Source organism: Telmatherina bonti (assembly GCF_933228915.1).
Source record: "Telmatherina bonti genome assembly, chromosome: 22".
NCBI lineage: Eukaryota > Metazoa > Chordata > Actinopteri > Atheriniformes > Telmatherinidae > Telmatherina > Telmatherina bonti.
In genome coordinates this window covers 18,709,168-18,728,426 of record NC_136631.1, presented here as the reverse complement: position 1 = coordinate 18,728,426, position 19,259 = coordinate 18,709,168, and positions in this window count along the sequence as shown.

Below are 19,259 nucleotides of genomic sequence, written 5' to 3'. Positions count from 1 at the left end.
CAAACTCTCTCCTCCGCTTCTCCCCTGTTTTCTCTTTGCCTCCTTTTCTCTCCCCTCCCAGCTCCGTCTCGCTCTGCCTCTGGAGCAGACTCTCTGGCGCCGGCGCCGTGACGTCACCCCATTCACAGCAGCCCTTGAGCCAAGCCCTCGCGGCGCCGCTGAGGCGGTTTCCATGGAGACAGGGTTTCGGGGATGTCAGTCGGAGGTGGTTCTCAGCTGATCAACCCGGGGCAGAACCAGGGAGGTAAGAACAGCGACGGGAATGGGGTTAGGTATGTTGCAGAGCCCGGAGGAGCCTCTGAAAACAAATGTTAAAAGTCAAACACCAGTGATGGAATGTCTCCAAATCCACACATGCAGATTTGGATTATTTTAGTTTAATGTAGCCTAGTCCTCCCTGGGATTCAGATGAAAATATCTGGGGAAAAAAAGTCTACTTTTATTATTTTTTCACTTTGATTTAAATTGACCTATAAAAAACTAAATTACTGGGAAAAAACATGCAACTTGATAAACAAATAATAAAACACTTATACTTGTTTTATATTGCTTTTTTGGGGTGGTTTTTTTTTTTGGAGATTTTACCAAAATAAGTTGACAAAGCAGTTTAAGCAAGTTTGTTTGGCAAAAGCTTACATTATAAGTTTGAGTTACATGAAGTAAAGATACAGAATATGTGGTAACCATTTTATTTCAATGTTTCTTTTTGTGTGATGGTGGTGGGAGGGGGTGGTGTCACAAAAACTTAGTTTCTTGTTCATATCCAGACGTCACAACATTGTGATGGACAAACTGTAGACTTTTAGTCTTCCAAAGGCACAATTTTAGAGCAAAGTTTGTAAAAAAACAAAAAAAAACAAAACAAAAAAACAGCTAAACTCACTATTACACATAGGTCTTTTTTTTCTAAAGTATCCCTAAAGTTTTTCTTTCCCTCCAGAATTCAAAGACATTCTTCCGTCGCTGCAAACCAATAAAAGGCTCTTTATTCCCCCTGCTTTTCTCGGTCACCAGCCTATTAGTTTGGGTTCAGGAGATAAGGTGCAGAGAACAAAGCGGAGCTGCCAGCCGGCTGGAGTGCGCCCTGCAGCCCGGCGTCACACTGTCTGTGCTCCGGTCTCCGTGTTGCTTCTCCTCCCTGCAGCTGCGCTTAACTTTCATCAGGCCGCTTTGCTCATTTCCTCCAAGCTGTATTAATCAGGTTAAAATTCCAATTTAGTATATGAAAAGAACAAAAAAAAAAGTTTTGTGTCTCGAAGTTCAAGTCCCGACGCATTTTACGCAGATCGAACGTCTTCACGCGCGTAAAATGATCAAAGAACGATTTTCTGTGCGTATAATCTAAATTTAACAACAAAGTAATTTATTTTAAGCATTACACACGCGGGAGAAGAAACACAACAACGTGATTTAAATGCACTAACATGTACTGACTCAATAATTTGAACAATTTCCATAATTTGTGTACAATATGCGCAGTTGAAGAAGAAAAAAGAATTAAGGATACCGCTTGTTTTACTATCCTTCGGCGTAAAAACAGTGTGTCGCATTTAATATTTTGCCTCCACGGTTCTAGATAAATGAAAAGTCTCGGCTCTGCTCCTCTTCTTATGCCAGCCACGCGCCTGTCGCGTGGAGGAGTGTACACATCTCACAGTGGCGCAGTGACTCTTGTATCAAACGTCGACCAAGTGGGGCGGGGTTTGTCATCATACACCCCTAAAACAGCACTGATGTGGTATGTTCATGCCAAAAAAAAAAAAAAAAAAAGCATTGGGGAAGCAATCAGCGCTTAAAAGCCAGCAGTGAAAATAAAACGTATCCATCCACGTGTCTGGTGAGAGAATGCAGCACAGTTTGCTAGCTGGATTAGTTACATGTGTTGTTTAGTTAACAACAAGCAAGAAAGTGGTGCAAAATAGTACAAAATATCAATTTACAGGATGTCAAAGTATCCTAAGAAATGACATGGGGGTATTCTTATCAAAAGCAGAAAAAATTTCAAGGTAGAAAGTAGTTCTGCTTTAACCAGCGATTCTGTTCGGCCTTGTCTGAACCACATCTGGTCTGTTACCCTGTCTGTCCACCTCCCACTCTCTTTACTCTTTCCTGCAGTCCAGATGGGACTCTCTCTGCTGTCTGAGCAACAGCCATGCAGGCCTGGATCCTGTTGTCATGTGAGAGTCCACAGCAGGAGCACTTACATGCAGGAAACATGGCTTGATGGGAGGAAGGAGGTGGCCAGATTGGACAGGGAGACAAAAGGTATTGTAGCTGCCTGAGTGCCTTCCAGGCTGGTTGTGGAGTGGCCACTCCAAGCCTCCCCCGGAGGCCGATTCCCCTCCCTCTAACCTCGAAATACATAGCTGGCTGCAGGAGGTGAGGCTAAAGAAAGATGGAGCTGGACACCTGAGCCACTGCAATAGACTGTTATGTTGTAACCTGTATAAATTACTTAAATGATTCACGCAACCATCACCCAAAGTTGTTAAAAACTCAGATTCAAGAGTACAGCTTGACAACCACCAACCATTTGGCATTGTGGAAGAGTTGGCTGCAGTATAACATTTTGGGCAATATTGCCTGTTGGCTTACAATCACACGTTAACAATGCTGTGTTGCCCACCTATCACTGCGGCACAGCTGTCACTGCAGCAAGCAGTCTGTGCCCCTGTAATCAGATATCTGCATATCTCCACTTTCACGCACCGAGTATGACAGCGTGGTTTCTGGTTGAACATACTGTTAGAGGATGATTGTGGAAATCAGATTTTCTATGTAGCAGAGAGAGGAGAGCTGAGGTAGTGTCTGTGTGTAAATTAGGAGCTGGGATGGCTTATCTGTTCCGTTGCAGAAAATGATCAACATTAACACTACAGCATTAATGACCACCGAGTCAGTTACTGTTGGGATGCAGCAGGTGCAGGCGGTAACAGTGTCATGTCGCTGGGCCTGTACTTGTCTTCTCTAACAGACGTTTCAGTGAGCACAGTGACAACGCTGGGGTTGTTTCAATCCCAGGGTGCAGTTTGTCAGGTTCCTCTATTCCAAGGGGAATTGAGAAATAGTACATGAGACCTGAAACTAGGCTCTGATACCACCTACCCACAGACTTCTTGGATTCTGTGGTAAAGCTGTTGTGGCCTGTGTCTGAGTAAAGGCCTTGTGTTGGATCTCATTTTAGGGAATTTCTCTTCTGGCTATGCTGTCCATCACACTTCTATTGCTATGTTTATCCCATTAAATATACAGTCTGCGCTGTGTAGCAATGCATTCTTAACACTGGAAACTTTATGACATGTCTTTATTTTACTGTTGCTTGTCTCATGTGGTCATAGTTTGCGTTGTAATGGAACCTAAATTAGGAACTAACTAAAACAGTTCGTAACATAAGCCCAAGTCATGATTGAGATGCCTACAGTGTGGTATCAGAAACATTTCTCATTGCATCACAGCAGATCAAGCCTTCTTCTGAATGTTAGCTCTTCTACTTTATTTGCATTGTTTGCACATGATTTCTCTTAAGATCATGACCAAGACTTCAGATGACAAGGTGATACTTCATCATCTTTTGTTTACTTTTAGGAGAGTGATAGTAGCAAATACGGACAAGAAGTGAGCATCACATCTGTCTGGAGCAGACAGCATGACTCCTTATGGACAAGCCAATTGGAAAGCTGCTTAGTAGACAGATCCCATGTGAAATTTATTTATTTTTTTGTTCTAAATGGTGCTTAATGGTTTTGTCAGCGCCTTCCTGGCCTGTTGGTTCAGATATCCCCAAACTGAGAGTGCTCTGAGTGGTGTGTAGTGCAGGTTAGACTCTGCAGTACATGCACAATTCCCTTGCACTGTACTTACAGTATGACTCAGTATGACTTACAGCACAACTTACAGTATGACCTGAGTAACTGAACAAGGACTTGCGTTGTGTTGCCACCATGATGTAGAGGCACTAATATTAATTCTAATTTATCTTGGCTTCTTAAAGCTGAGGTAGGTAATCTTGCACAGTTCCTCATCCTGATAGTGGTCTGTACATTTTTAAATCCTAAACAATGAGAAATATTGTTAGAGCCCTCAGTTTACTGTAATTCTTTAAAAACTCTGACCGATCAAAATGTTCAGACCGAATTGAAGTTGTTCATTTCTTATATTTGGTAAGCTTCTTCATGGTTGAGAAAATGCAGGATTTCCCGACCCAGCTCGGTTTATTTGTCTCCTCCCGCTAAACTGCAAAGAAAGGGAAAGTTGTTGGTGGAAAAAACAGCGAACCAGAAAAACAGTCGGAGTGTAAACCTCTGCCACGGCATTTAAAAAATTCTTGGGTTTAAACGGTGATCCGGATCATCACCAAAATTAAACCCGTTCTTCCTTTTCACATTTTCAACAACTCGCAAAAATTTAATTAAAAGGTAAGGTTGGATCACGCAAGGAGCAAAGCCAGAGGGGGCGGAGCCAAGACAGGATGCTACTTTCACATCTTGCTAGCTCCCCAACATTGCCTACCCCAGCTTTAAGTTTATCATCATGTACTGTGGTTCATAAGGTCCATGTTTGACAGATGTTTTTCAGATTTGAAACAACCCTTGATCCAACAACATATTCATTCCATCACTGCACACCTGCATTGCTAACGTTTTGCTGATGACTGTATTTGTATGATAATTTTGCTCTGTGTGTGATGTAGAAACAATAATAGGCAAAACTCCACAATGTAAAATGCTTTATAAAATAAAACTGGTTTGTACCATTCGCTAGTGGCTGTATCAGGCAAGGCTCTAAGATGTGGGTCCTATTCATGTATCTATATGAACATCTCTTATGAAGTGACAGCAGTCTCCATCACATTCTGCAGCGTGGACACACACACAAAAGGGTATGTCTTCCAACAACTATACACCATTTCCAACCATTTCAGAAGTCTTTTCATTTGAAACCAGCTTAATAAAAAGAATAAACTGAAGATGTTCTGTTTGCTAAAAACAATTATAAGTTTTAAAAAAGTAAATTTTCCAGAAGGCCTTATTTGACTGGAACTTTTCCTTGTAGTTATCAAGATAACAGTTGTAATAAGACAAGAGTTTGCACTATGAAGACTGCAGTTTGTGACAGAATAGAATATGGAGGACTGTTTGGCCTGAGCGCGCCCTTCAGGAGATCTGTTTCCTTTAGCTGCACGTCTTTGCTGCAGCTAAGTCTGCTTCCCTCTAACCACAGTCTTCTCACTCTTACTCAATCTTTAGTTATTTATACAACACAGGGGGAAGAGAGAGTTAATGTATGAAGCACATTTGTTTCTGTGAAAATGGAGAACTGGCCAGTCTTGCTAATTTATTACTGCGTCCTGTGCCATCTCTGACCACCCGTGCTCCCGTTATATCTTCTGGGGTAAATTATGTGTCTGTTGTTTGGAGAAAGGCTTCACCAGTAGGCTGCTGAAGTGGCGCCTTTACATAAATCAAATGTGAGAATAAGTTCATAGATCATCAAGAGATTTTTTTAATGACATTAGGTGATGGAGTGGTGCATGTCATCTATTGATTTTGTGGTCATAATTATGAACTGCATTGAGATCCTGACGTAAAAAACATGACTAAACAGGCATCAATAACGTGCCAAGATCCCTTCCACTCTTTGAAGTGTTAAGATACTGGTTACAGAACAAGTGTAAAAATATGTTTCACGAGAAAGTCCAGATTCTTAAAATAACTTACCTAACAACCTGTTTTTTGTTTAGGATCCTCATATATAGCGCCAAGTATAATGACCATTTCACGCGTAGTATCCACTACAGTGGACACATATTTAAAGGCTGTTTTCTACTGTATTCACAGTGCAAATTAGCCACTTCTGGGGTCATTATCAAGGAGTCTAATCCAGTCAACTTCCACCCACTGAAGAATTAATAAAAATAGTATGAAATTTAATTAATTAATTCATTTTCCTAACTGCTTAATCCAATTCAGGGTCGCGGGGAAGCTGGAGCCTATCCCAGCAGTCTTACAGTGAAAGGCAGGGTACACCCTGGACAACTCGCCAGTCCATCGCAGGGCAGTATGAGATTTATTATACATATATTTGACAGCTATATATTTACAGCTATATCTTTTTTAAATTTTTATATCATATACGATGACAACATCTGTAATGGACTGGTGACCTGTCCAGGGTGTACCCTGACTCTCGCCCAATGATTGCTGGGATAGGCTATAGCCTCCAAAGTGCCATTATTGGACTAAGCGGTCAAGAAATGAATGAATGAATGGTGACAACATATAACTATTTTAACAGAACAGGTAAAAATAAGTTAACTTGTTAAGGGTCAAATAAGATTAACAATGAAAACCATCAGTGCACATGTCTGTAGATATAGAATACTGTTTGTGAAAACAAAAAAGTGTCACTGATTTTTAATAATTCATGCATCAGAGCACAAACTGAGGTCATAGGTCAGGATGACTCGTCATCAAAAGACAACTAATTAATTCATTATCATTTTAATCATTTTTCATTATTTAAAATGCTCCTTTTTGATCATTAAGAGGAAATATAAACAACTGCCTGTGAATACTTTTCTAAGAGATGTCCTGTGTATTTCCCTCCAGACACAAATCGCTTCTATAATCTCTTCTCACAGGATTCTTCCAGGAAGTTATTAAAAAAGGTATTACAGTTTTATTTCTCTAACCCAAAGGTCTGCTTCATAGTCCTTTGCAAGCTGCAAAGAATTATTTCAGCCATTCAATCCATCATTTTAAACATGAAAGGGGTCACTGGCAGTCACAAACGCTGATAAATCTTTTCCAAATCTTTCCAAACTGCTGTGAATGGGGCTTGCTTTGGTTTGCTTAGTTTGTATTGGCTGCCAAAGGCGTTTTGTCGTCCCTCACATGCAGATTTGCTTCTGTAAGCACGCTGAAGTGGTCAGGTGGATCATTGAGAGCCAGTGCTTTTAACTGATCACAACAACAAAGGTTCTCACGGCCCTAATCCTCTTTTGGCTCTTATCGCTCACCCCTCCTCACCCGCTAGCCATCTCATCGGCTCACATGGGATCAGACCTACCATCACACACTTTCTCTCGTGCCTTTCTCTTCTGACATGCTTCTAATATCCCTATTACTTTCTCATTTACTTTCTTCATAAATCAACTGTCTTGCAGGCTTTTTTCTGCCCGCCTCCCCCTTCTTTTTAAGGCTTCTTTTGCTTTTACCAGTTTATCTGTTCTTTCCCACCAAGGGCATCTGGGCCTTAAAGGACCCTCTTTACCCCTTGACTAACAAAAGCTGAGTCACTTTTCAGATGAAGAGCAGAGCCTTTGAATGACACTCACTAAGCCCCATTTGAAGAGACGCTTCAGTCTCTTATCAACAATAGCCCCAGCCCAGTGTGGACTATGATCGAGCATAAGGCGGCTCATTCAGGACGGTGGGAATCTAAGCTGGAAGCAGCAGAGTGAAATCATTTGAATCACAACTCATTTTCAGCGGTGGCATTTTTGCAATATGATTACATCAAATCCTTTATAACCTGCTGTTTTTCATATTGCCTCCAGTTTTTACGTCCTCCATATAATAAGCTCCACCACAGACTGTCTCAGCCAACAGGTTAATGCAGCCGTTTACCCAAATATCAGCAGAATGAATCATCATTTAAAGGCTATTAGTGTTATTTAAATTCCCCAAAGAGAGCAGCTATGGTTTATGCATTTCCTGAGTCAGTGTATGTGTTGCAGTTAGGTTTAGATTATTGGGACTTATTGGAGTAACAAGCTAATGGAATTAAGGTGCTGGATTTCATGCGCCATTGCCAAGATTCAGCATTAAAAGGATGTGTGCTGAATAAATAGTGCTTTAAGTAGATGAGATTCCGACACTGGAGAGATTCGCTTGTCAGAGCACCATTGTTTGCTTGGCTCCTGAGCCAGTGAAACTGTCAAGTGTGCTGCTGTCCACAGATAGATGGATGGATGGAGGATGCAGGGAGCGGATTTCTTCTATTCAAGTGCATTTTTAGTAGCTGAAGTTGACAAACTCTTCAAATGCTGACAGAAAAGAAACTTTCCTTATAGAAAGAAAGGAAGCACATGAAGCGAAGAGAACTGCTGGAAGCGGACCTAAAGACACCGACACCATTGATGAAAAAGCAAGTGTTTTCATGCGGATCTATATTTGCCAGCTAATTATGTACATGAAAAGCAGAATCAAAACGAAATCCAAATATTTACCAAAATAAACTCATGTTTTGTCTCATTTCTCCGTCAGCTGTGCCAGCACAGGGTCCTCTCCATTACAGATAATTCATCTGATGTTTGTGTTTGTCGGTGGATTAGCTGGGAGGCGTTGCTGTTGGCCCGCACTGTAAAACGCTCTCATCTGTATTTTAATGGACGAAGAAGCAGTGGGAGGATGTGGCTTTGTGCCACAATTTCACAGTGAAAGAGAGGATCGCATGTAGCAGGTAATCTATTTGTGAGTGTTTTATCCGTATAAATGGAATTAGTGGAAAACATTAAAAAGGCAGCACTGAGTGTATGTGTGCGCATGTGTACCCTCATGCTCGAGGAGCCATATTTGATCGACCCTAATTGGAATTTCTATGCAGAGTGTTTCTATGCTTTAATGATGCAGAGCGTGTGAGGTTAAATAAGAAATGAGAAATGAAGGCATCAGAATTAAATCAGAGCACACACAGACTGAAGTGGTTTACACAATACACATGGCATAAAATCTGCAGCACAGAGACATACAGTACAGTTGTATGCACAGTCATGGTAAAAAGTAAGTACACCCTCTTTCAGTTCTCATCCTCAACACATCAGGACACATAAAGAGAAACAATATGGGTAAATCTAAGCGCACCCAATGAATCAACAGCTTGTAGAACAATCTTTAACAGGACTAGTGGGAGTTTTTCATTTTCTAAATGTTATCAGTGTATCATGTAATTGTGAGAAATTTTGGCCTATATCACTTCGGCAAGTCCTTTCGCTTTGAGTTTTGTAGGCATTTGTCTTTTACACAGCTCCCTGAAAGTCCCATTGCAACATTTCAACTTGTGGTCTGGATTTCAACCAGACCACTGCAACACCTCGGTTCTTTTCTTTTACGAACACCATATTTGCTGCTGTGTTTGGCCTTTCACTTCTGGGCTGATGGTGTCACATTTGACACTGAAATATGTTGGTGTACAGAGGTGTTCATGGCCAACTCATTGATTGTAGGGGCATATTCACATCAAGATAGTCTTGGGGGCTCAGTTCAATTCTTTCAGACCCAACACGCACCCCTGCTTGCAGCATTGTTACTCATAAGTACTCCCTTGTGATTGGTTGACTTATGATAATGTGTGTCCAGGTTTTGTGTAGTAACCACGGAAGAAAAACTGCAGCACGATGCTATAACACCACACTTGAGAGCAAGAGCGCATTACAACAGTCTCAGCTGTAATGGCCCTACCACATACAGACGATATAAATTCAGCTTAATAACTTCATTTTCATGGAAGTCTTGGCCAAGATAGGCGATACAATATAACAGTTTCAAAATTACACCTTCAAAATATAAATAAGGGACCAAAAAGAAAAAAGAAAAAAAGATGACATTTTTAAACAGACTAATTTTGATCTAGGGAATTCTCAGATCAGATTTATAAAAACTCAAATAAAATCAGCTCAGTCGATTCCCATATTGCTCTGCAACAAATTCTCTCAGGAAGGTGCATACTTTCCTCATACCTGTATAAGCATCTGAAACAGATAACAGCATAAGGTTTTCTGAAGGGAAAAAAATCAGCACTTCTCTTAGCAAGTGGAACACAAGTATTTAGGCACTAAACCTCACATAAAGTATGAAAGTATACCGCTGTCTTCTTTGGGAAACCATGGTGTATTGACTTTGCGATTGTAAAAGACCTCAGCAAGTGTTATAGTCAATGTTGATCATTGTAATACTTTCAGCAAAAGCATTCTTGTACAGAAGAGCCCCACAATCCAACACAGTCAGAAAATTTGCAGCAACAAGTTGTTTAGAAAATACCAATCCAACTTGAACCTCAGTTTTTCCATAAAGTAGCAACATATGACTTAAAAGCAAGGGAGTCATAATCAGTTCTCCCAAATATTAAAACTGTGAACAGCTTCTATTTTATTTCCCTCTAGAGTGGTCACTGATGGGTTGATTTGTGGACTCTTCCTGGTTTGGGAAGGAATACAAGTTAAATCTTGTCTGCTGTGAGAACAAACTAGAAGTAAAGTAATGAATGCTGGACAGAATAAAAGGGTAACAAATGGACTTTCTGATAGGAGTGGGCATATTCTCCTCATCACATAGCTGAAAGTACAATGTCAGAAGCTACAATTTATGAGATGGTAACTTTTTCTTTAAATTGTTTATTTGAGGCCACAAAACTCTTTATTGAAGCTTTAACGACAACATTTTGCAGCAAATGCCTAAAAAGCTGAAAACAAAATGACAGCATGAGGACATCACACTCTGTCATGCGCACACCTACATGTACACACACAGAGTTTGCAGATGGTAGGGTTTGTCTAACTAGGATCTTCGAAACCCTGTCACAGTATGAAAAGCAAAAGAAAAGACTTGTCTTTTATCAGACTCTGAACACAGTGGTGTTGACATTGGGATGGCACCTAATTAGGTTAGGCCCAGCACAGCATGCATGGTTAACTAGGCTGGCCCGGGCCTCAGGCTCCATGGATCCCAAGGTGACTGCCACACTACAGCAAGAGTGATACCTCTGACTACTAATGTACTTTTAATGTTATCTAACCTCTAAAAATGCTACCACATAGAATAAGTTTTAATGTTGCTCAGTAATTAGCAGCAGAGACGAGCTATATTTCAGCAAGAAAGAGTGGTTTTTTTTTTTATTGAACAATGTTTTGTTGTCAGATGTAACCTATAGCAGGAGGAGGTCTAACATGATCTAAATTGTTTGTTGTTTTTTTTTTTTTTAAACAAATGAAACTTTTAAAGATAAAATGAGGCTAAATAAAATGCATACAAAAAACCCAAACAGTTAATGATCCCATACAGAACATGAATCAGTGTCCTGAGCTTAAGACTCCTGAAGGAAACACTCCTGCATGATGATGCCATTTGCAAGATAAAAAAGAAAAGTTATATCCTAGAACAGATTTCAATTTGTGCCATTTGACTCTTTTCTTGTTGCCTGTATAAAAGAAAAGAAAAAAACTAAGTTTTTATTACAGAAAATTGTAAACCCCCTCCACTTCTTTAACCTTTCAGTAGCTGCAGCACAGCACTTACAAAGGTAATTACTAAGAACTTGAGACACATGGGTGGCCTAAGTTGTGAACAAGCCAAGAGATTTTCCAGATTAGCTGCCATTCTATAAGTAGATAAAACAGAGAGAGAGCACAACTCTATTATTGTTTAATCCCATATTAAGATAGGAAAAGCGTAAAGGAATCATAATGCCTCAAAGGACAACAAATGCAGGAGGCTAAAGCAGGATCAGGAAGTTCACATAGTTTGTCACAATTTTACTGCTGACATTGGGGCTGATGTGATGGAAGCTTGTCTAAACTATCTTGCCGAATATAAACATAATAATCAGATATTTAAAGTGCCATTTTTAAAAAAATTTTTTTTTTTTTTACAAAGCTTTTTCAGTGAAGTTATTTTCACCCACTGAGTGAAGACCAAGTATGGCAGCTTCATAGAAGCACCTTTTGGGTTCAGTTTTACCCCAAGGATCTGTGCGTTGTACCATCTTTCACAGTTTCCTTATGTGGAATCCCCTTGTCTGATTCTATTTCCACTTTATTGCCTTTCAGGCTTCATTGAAGAGAGATGATCAAGCTGGAAAGGGGATGTGAGCTGAAAAAGAGGATGTGGTCTCAGGGAGTATCCAGTCTTCCTCCTAACATGTGACGATGTGGATAAACCCCCGTTGAACTAAACACTTTGACTCATTGCGATATGCGACTGTCTTGATGGCGATGGAGATATTCATGTATCTTACTAAAACTGGCAAGAGACCATCTTGGCCACTTAAGGCGACATTAGCTCTTCACAGGTGTGAGGGAATCAAATGAGATCATTTGGATGTCTGAGAGTGGGCACAGGGAGGATAGGAGAGTGTCTGCTTATAGAGAAAGAAGGAGAGTACTGCAAAAGGAGGAGGAGGAGGAGGGAGTGTAATAGGAAGAGAGCAGGAGGGAAGGAGGAGGAGGGGGTGTCCGGTCATGCTCAAGCACAGCGTCTTTGAGAGAGAGAAGTGGGGAAACACACAGGGAGAAAGAGCGGAAAAAAGAAAGGAGAGCGCTTTGCAAGCCACCCAGGCTTCATTACCATGTCAATCTAAAAAGAGAGCGAGATAGAGAGGGAGAAACAGGCCGGCCAGGGCCCAGCAGTGGGGCCGGATCCATATGGTGCTGCCGGCTCTGGAATGAATAGTGAATGGAGCGGCTGGGCGCTGGGCTGCTGGAATCTGCCTCCAAGCCTTTGTGAACAGGATGACCAAAGACAAGTGGGAGCTCTGCAGATGGCCCGGGCTATAAATAGGTAGCTAGTCTATCTCCGTGCTGTCACTCTACTTGTCTATCTGCCTCTCAACCCCCCCCCCCCACCACCTCACAAGCTACCAGGCCCCTGGACACCACTAAACCATGGAAATAAAGGCCTATGCTTACATGCCTGTATGATATCACCACCAGCCTGAGAATCCGAGTGGTCCAGCTCCCCTCCGTCTTCAAACATTTATCTTTCAGATTAGTTACAGATGCAGGCGAAGTGTGCGCGGGACTCATTGTGTGGTAAAGAGTATGAGCGTAGTTTGAGTGAAAGAGTTTAGTTGCACAAATGCAAGCAGAGGAAGACAGGGAGATTGAGCAGTTGTGTATTCGGTCCAAACTTCTTGCAGATGGACTTTAAAGTGAGTGATAAATCCATGTCCAGATTGAGGGTCCTTTTGTCATTAAACTAAGCCTTAGCACTGCTGTCCATCTGGCTATGTGTTTGTGCGTGTATGTGTGCGTGTGAATAGACACTGAACATGAATCTGGTAGCGGGAAAAGCACTACAAGCCTTCCTTTTAAAGTGTTGCTGACTGTAGCACACTTTAAGCTAGCCTTCTGCTCTTACATCTCATACATTTTCTTTCTCTCTCACACACACACACACACAATTTACCCCCCAGTTCTTGTAAACACATAACACATCTCAGAGCCAGCATGTGCTTCATCTGCAACAGCTCCAGACTTTGAGGTGCCTGATCTGTGAGCTAACAGCGAAGATAATTGCTGGGAGGGATTGAGCTCGGAACCAGACCTGCAGAGACGGTGCAAGAGATGACGTGTTTGTGTCTGCATGCGAGAAGTAACCCACTAGTAAACAGAGCCGAGCAAGTGGCCTGGATGACTTACGTCTGGACCACACAGAGTAAAAAAGCATCACTCAGGGTGGTGTTGCATGAAAGCTGTGGCGTTGAGGCTGGGTGGCACCAAAGTGTATGAGACAGACAGGCAGACAGACAGCGACAGAAAGAACACGCTCCAAATTTGCCAGGTTTTTCTCTACTATCCAACAAGCTGTATCGTTCCAAGTTTTATTGTTTTGTCCAGTTGGAGTTGTATACCAGCTGCTGGCTCTATGTGTGTGCGGCTGTGCTTGTGTGTGTGTAATGAACACCCCTCTGACATGTAATGGCTCTCTTGTGGTGAAAGCAGCCAGGTGCTCACCGCAGGCAACATCACCAGGTCACCTGATGATGTGATGCACTGGCTCGACTTGATGACATCATCGCCTTGCTTTTCCTCAACAGACTCAGGCTGACCAAGCAGCTTGTGGGTGTGTGTGCACTGAAAAAAACAAAAACAAAGAAAAAATAAAACAACAACCGACTAATTCAACATTTGAGATATTAAGATTTTATTTTTTCCACCAGAACAAATGATTGCAATCTTCCAAAAGCTAATTTTCAAATCATTCACTTGTTTCCAGTACACATGATTTTGGTTCAAAATTTTCCTGAAAAAAACCCCCAATATCTTGGACATGTTTTCAACCTTTTTGAAGAGAAAGTGCCCCTCTTAATAGTCTATTCTGTCTTGATTAAACATTTAAAGAGAGAACAATAAATATTTTAAGGCTGAATATAAGAATAAATGTCTTGTTAAGACATCTTTCGCTCTGTTTCTTTTGTGCTCTTTAAAAAAAAAAAACCCTTTAAAGCCTTCCCAGCAGAGGATCTCCATCTGTTAAAACTTCATCAGACACCTTTGTATCTTTACTTCTTTAAGATGCTACAAAGCAGAGCTTTGAGCTTGCGTGACTTATCCGACCAAACAGTCCAATACGCTGCTGTGAAGAAAAAAAAACAAAAACAGAATATAGTCTTTATCTAGTGGACTAAGTTTCTTGCTTTGGGGTGTGGCTACAGTCAGTATCGGTCACATCAGGGTTGTGTTGTGTTACAGTTATCCAGAGGTTGTCTGCTACGATTCCTCAGTCTTCATCTCGGAGAATGTACCACGATCGAGCATGCTGTTTGCAGATGGACAGAAATATCTGCGCTGTGGTACATGACATCACAAGCTGTGGGAAAAAAAAAAAAAAGTCACATAATTGCAATATGCTCTGTCATTATAAAGGAATGGCCCTATTATAGTTACAGTATAAACGATAAAATACACATTCCTTTCCTATTTTAACCTTGTGATTTTACTGTTTCTTGGTGTGAAAACATCTTACTTTCTAAGGATTTCCGCTAAAAACTCCCAGCTGGTCAGGGTGTAATTCGGCTCACCTCCGTCCTGTTCAGGCTTTAGCATGGTGATGGACTTAGTAGATTTAGGCTAAAACAAATAGGAGACCACTGTAGAGGGAGCAGGGATGAAAGAGATAGAAAGGGTTGCATGAAGCGGACAGATGGGGCGGGGATCAAGGCCCTGCGTCCCTCTGCCTCTCTCTTTGACTTGTCTTCTCTTTCTGGTGAATCTTTTTTAACCATTATGCGAGGCCAGATGACAACAGCCTGTGAGCCCTCTCATTATGACTACAGATGTCCACTTATCACCTCCTAAAATGTCATTATATCACCTATATATAATATAAAAAAAATACCTCTCTACTTGTGGCATGATGATTCTGCCTAGTAGAGCTTAATCTGGCAACATGCCTTTCCCATGACCCCCCCTCCTCCTTCTCACCACCATCGACACATGCACACAAAAAGCACCGAAAATGACAGACAGTGAGACAGAAGTTGTTTTTGTCTTTTCCTTTTTCTCCCTCTCTTCCACATATGGTCATCCATTCTGCCTGTCTATCTGTCTATCTGTCATTACAGTAAATCAGAGGGCTCTTCGGCTTTATCCGAGCGTCCTTCTGGCTGGGACGGCTGCAGCAGATGTTGGAGCCTGGGACAAAATGGATTTCCCCCCGCCGAGAGCAGCTTTTCTTGCCCTCCTTAATGGAGGCTCCTTGAAATGCTAATGCCCCACCATTAGTATAGTGGTGGTCTGGCATAGTGATGGTGGGAAAAAAAAAAAAAGGAGAAGACGGCAATCCTGACTGAAAAACCTTTGTCACTAAACATCCCCTAGAAATAATACTCTGCTGAGCCAGACAGACAAGCGTCTTGGAGAAGTTTAAGAATGAGAAAGCTAGAGACGGCAATATTTGTTTTACCACAGTGTGATGGCATCTCATCATCCTCCTCCCTTTTTTTTTCATCCTCAGTCTCCAAACCTCTTCCTCATAGTCCAGCTCCAAAGAGGGATAATGATAATCGAGCATATGAATGGAGAGATAAAAAAACCAATTTCTTCTTTGCACCAAGCGTTTAAAGGATCAGGCAGAGATTCTGAAATTAGGAGGCTTAATTCACTGAGAACATTTGATGATCAGCCACCGCTTACTGTTATCGGAGGAATCAAACAGCGAAGAGCAAAGCTGCTTTGCTTAACAGCTTGTACCATGTTTTTACTCCTGCTCAAAGGAGGAAAAGGACAGGAGTTGTTGGTATTTACTTTTCTGCTCTGCAAAGAGGAAACTTACTAAGAGATTAAAAGGTTTGTGAGACCTGGGGGAGCTAATGCTGTGGGCTAGCTTCTTCTTTTTGAGCAAAAGTGATTCTTAAAACTGTTTTATTACTTGTAAAGCGTTTAAAAGTGACAGGAAGTGTTTTTGCTCTTTTGCTATTTCTTGCTTAACCCCCTTCCATGCTCACACACACACACACACACACACACACACACACACACACACACACACACATGCTCACAGATTTATCGCTCTGGACACTCTTGTCCCTGTCAGCAGCTGGCAGGTTGAGTCTTGTTTGAGCTTGTGTGTGTATGAATACTTGTGCACAAAATGTGTGTGTGAGCAGAGCCCAAGTAAAGCCTGCTGCTCTGCTTTGCTGTGCTGGCCAGGCCATGTGGCCACTTTAAAGCTTCTTTCTGAGAGGCCTGTGAAGTTGTTAAGGAGCTCCACTACACTGGCAGTTGGCTCTGGGAATCCCTCTGCCAGCTGTAGCCTGTACACACACGTACACACACACACACATACACACACACACACACATATACACATCCTCCCTGCTTCACTTCCCTCGCTCTGTCTCACATGTTCTCCCTCTCATGCTTACACTTGCTCTGTTTTTCTGTGCATGCGCCCATCTCTCTCTCTCCCCTCTTTCTATGTGTAATTGTCTGTCTTTGCGTCTGTTTCTTATATTCTCTTACTCCTGCTTTGTGTTTTCCCCCGTGCTGTCTGTTCCTAGTTTTGACCGCAGTATCTGCATAATCTATGTAGTGAAACATCATTGCGGACCTTCTGTCTCTCCTGGCACTGATCCGGCTGCACATGTTTTCTCCTGTATACCTGCTCAGATAGCTGGAAATGCACTTTGGCAACCAACTCAGAGCCACGTGTGGCAATGATGGCTACTTAGAGAAAAAAAAAAAAAAAAGGTGAAAATTGTTCTAGAGAAAACAGACATGTACAAGGAAAAAGCTTGTACTAATTTAGCAAATAGCAATGTTTAAGAGATATTTATGATGCATAAGCAGACTGTACATTTATTGTCATATTTGTTTGGCTCATTTGTGCTCAGATGCCAGGACTGGAAAGTTGCATCCGTCTGAGTTTGGCTGACCTTTCATCGAGAGCAGAGAGCAGGTGCACCTGTGTCCTGTTCCCTGGCTCATACTCCCAAGGTCTGCAGTGCACATCTGCTTGAGTGCGCTTGCTTGTACAAGGAGGACATTTGCTTGTATTGTCATCAACTCCATTTGCAGTGGAAGTCCCTGGCTGCAGGGTCATGGATGAATTGCTAGAGAAGGCCAATGTCTCCTTTTCTCTTATCTGCTGATATTCGCTGAAAGTGCTTGTAAATAAGTGCTTTCCTGTAGGTTTTTTTTAAAATTCTAACCATAAAATACAACACAGTCGAGCAACTATTTCAGATTGAACCTTTTTATTTCCGTCTAAATGCATGGCATTTCTCCTCTAACTATCAGCTGACAGAAAAGGCTCTCAGTCTCTCCTTATGTTTCTATTTCCAGTGGACCCTTATGGATGGTTTGTTTTATAACTTTTGAGATTCTTGTGTTAATTTCCATCTCCATCTGCTTGTCCATCTCCATCTGAGACAGTAGTTTGTTTCTTAGCTTTTGTTTGTTGTTTTTCAGCTGTTTACTGCCAGTGTTTGGCATCCTGCTGAAAGATGCATCGTCATACAGCAGTGGAGGTACAGGCCTGCTGTACTAGTTTTATGGAACCTTGGAGGATGCTTTCCTGGTCATATGTGAACAGGCAGAACATGATCAAACTGGTCCTACTTTCTAAATTAATAATAAGTAGCTATGTTTATAGAAGACATAATCCATGTTTATAACCTGATTGGAAGCTGCATGTTCACCAGAGACATGCTTGTGTGGGTGATTCTACTGTCAGTTCCCCTCACTGTGTCCAGTGTTCCCCAGTTTTTTATAATGAGCAGCTACAAAAGGGTCTTTTTAGATGTGATAAATCTACGTAGGTGTTTCTGTTAAGAAGTTGACATAAACATTTTTGTCACTTCACAATCTGATGTAGTGTTTGCTAAACACTTTTTTTTTTTTTTTTTTTTTTTAAAAACGAAAAGGCCTCACTTCTATGGATGCATTGGGTAAAGAATGAGGGCTTACTGGTGGAGGTATCAGGATATTCTTGATTTATATGGAGACTATCAGTAGTGGAAGATGTGGTGCAAGGATTTGTGAGTTTCTGAGGGGCTCTTGGAGCTTTAAAATAGTGCTAAGAGGATGTGCATGAGAAGGTGTGTGCCTGGTTTGAATGGAAATGCTTTGGCTGTCACGGAGTTTGGTTATTAATAATTTGGCTCTATCTTTTTATACCTCTGTTTTGCAGGCATGGTTGATTTTTAAAAGTACTTGTGTCTCTAATGAGACCCTGGACATCTGGAACTATTTTTTCAGAAGATTTATAAACACTCAAACACTGCAGTTTGTCAACCCACAGGCCTGCTTGATTTGTACGATGAAGAAAGCATAACAGTTTCCCCTAGTTCTTCATTTAGTTTCAGTTTCTGTTTGGCAGAAAGGGGAGGGCTGACTGCTTTCTTTTCAATCCGTCATCTGGATAGGTGTAGGTTTCAGGACTGGAAGTAGCTACTACATGAAGGTCTTTAACCTTTACACTTTGATAAGAGTACGAGAGTGAAGGCAGAATGAATTCTTTCAGCCCAGATTTAGCCAAAAGTGAGACAGTGGTCCCTGGGCAAGCTATCCATGGATAAGCGGTGTGGAGAAAAAAAGGTAATGCTGATTATCTTTTGAATTCTGAGAAATCATTTGAAACCGTGTCTAAAGTGATAGTTTGGGTTGTGATTGTCACTATTTTATTTGCAGTTTTTGAATAACAATCGGTAAAATGCTGCTACCAGGCTTCCGATAAATCCTCCAAGTTATCATATGTAACTCCAATCTTCACTGCAATGGCTTCTGGTTTATATGCAAAAGATTCTTCTACAGAGTTGAAGAGTCCTTCATGGACAGGAACCAAGTTATATCAGAGAGTTTCTGCACCCATACCTCCATGGCAGGTCGTGTGACCAGGGCCTGCTGATGGTGCCCCATAAAAAAGAAGACAGAGCCTTCTGTTCAGTGGCACCAAGACTGTGGAAGTTTCTTCCTTTGGACTTGACACAGGTGGATACTGTGGTGGGTTTCAAAAACAAGTTAAAGACTTTTTATGCATTGA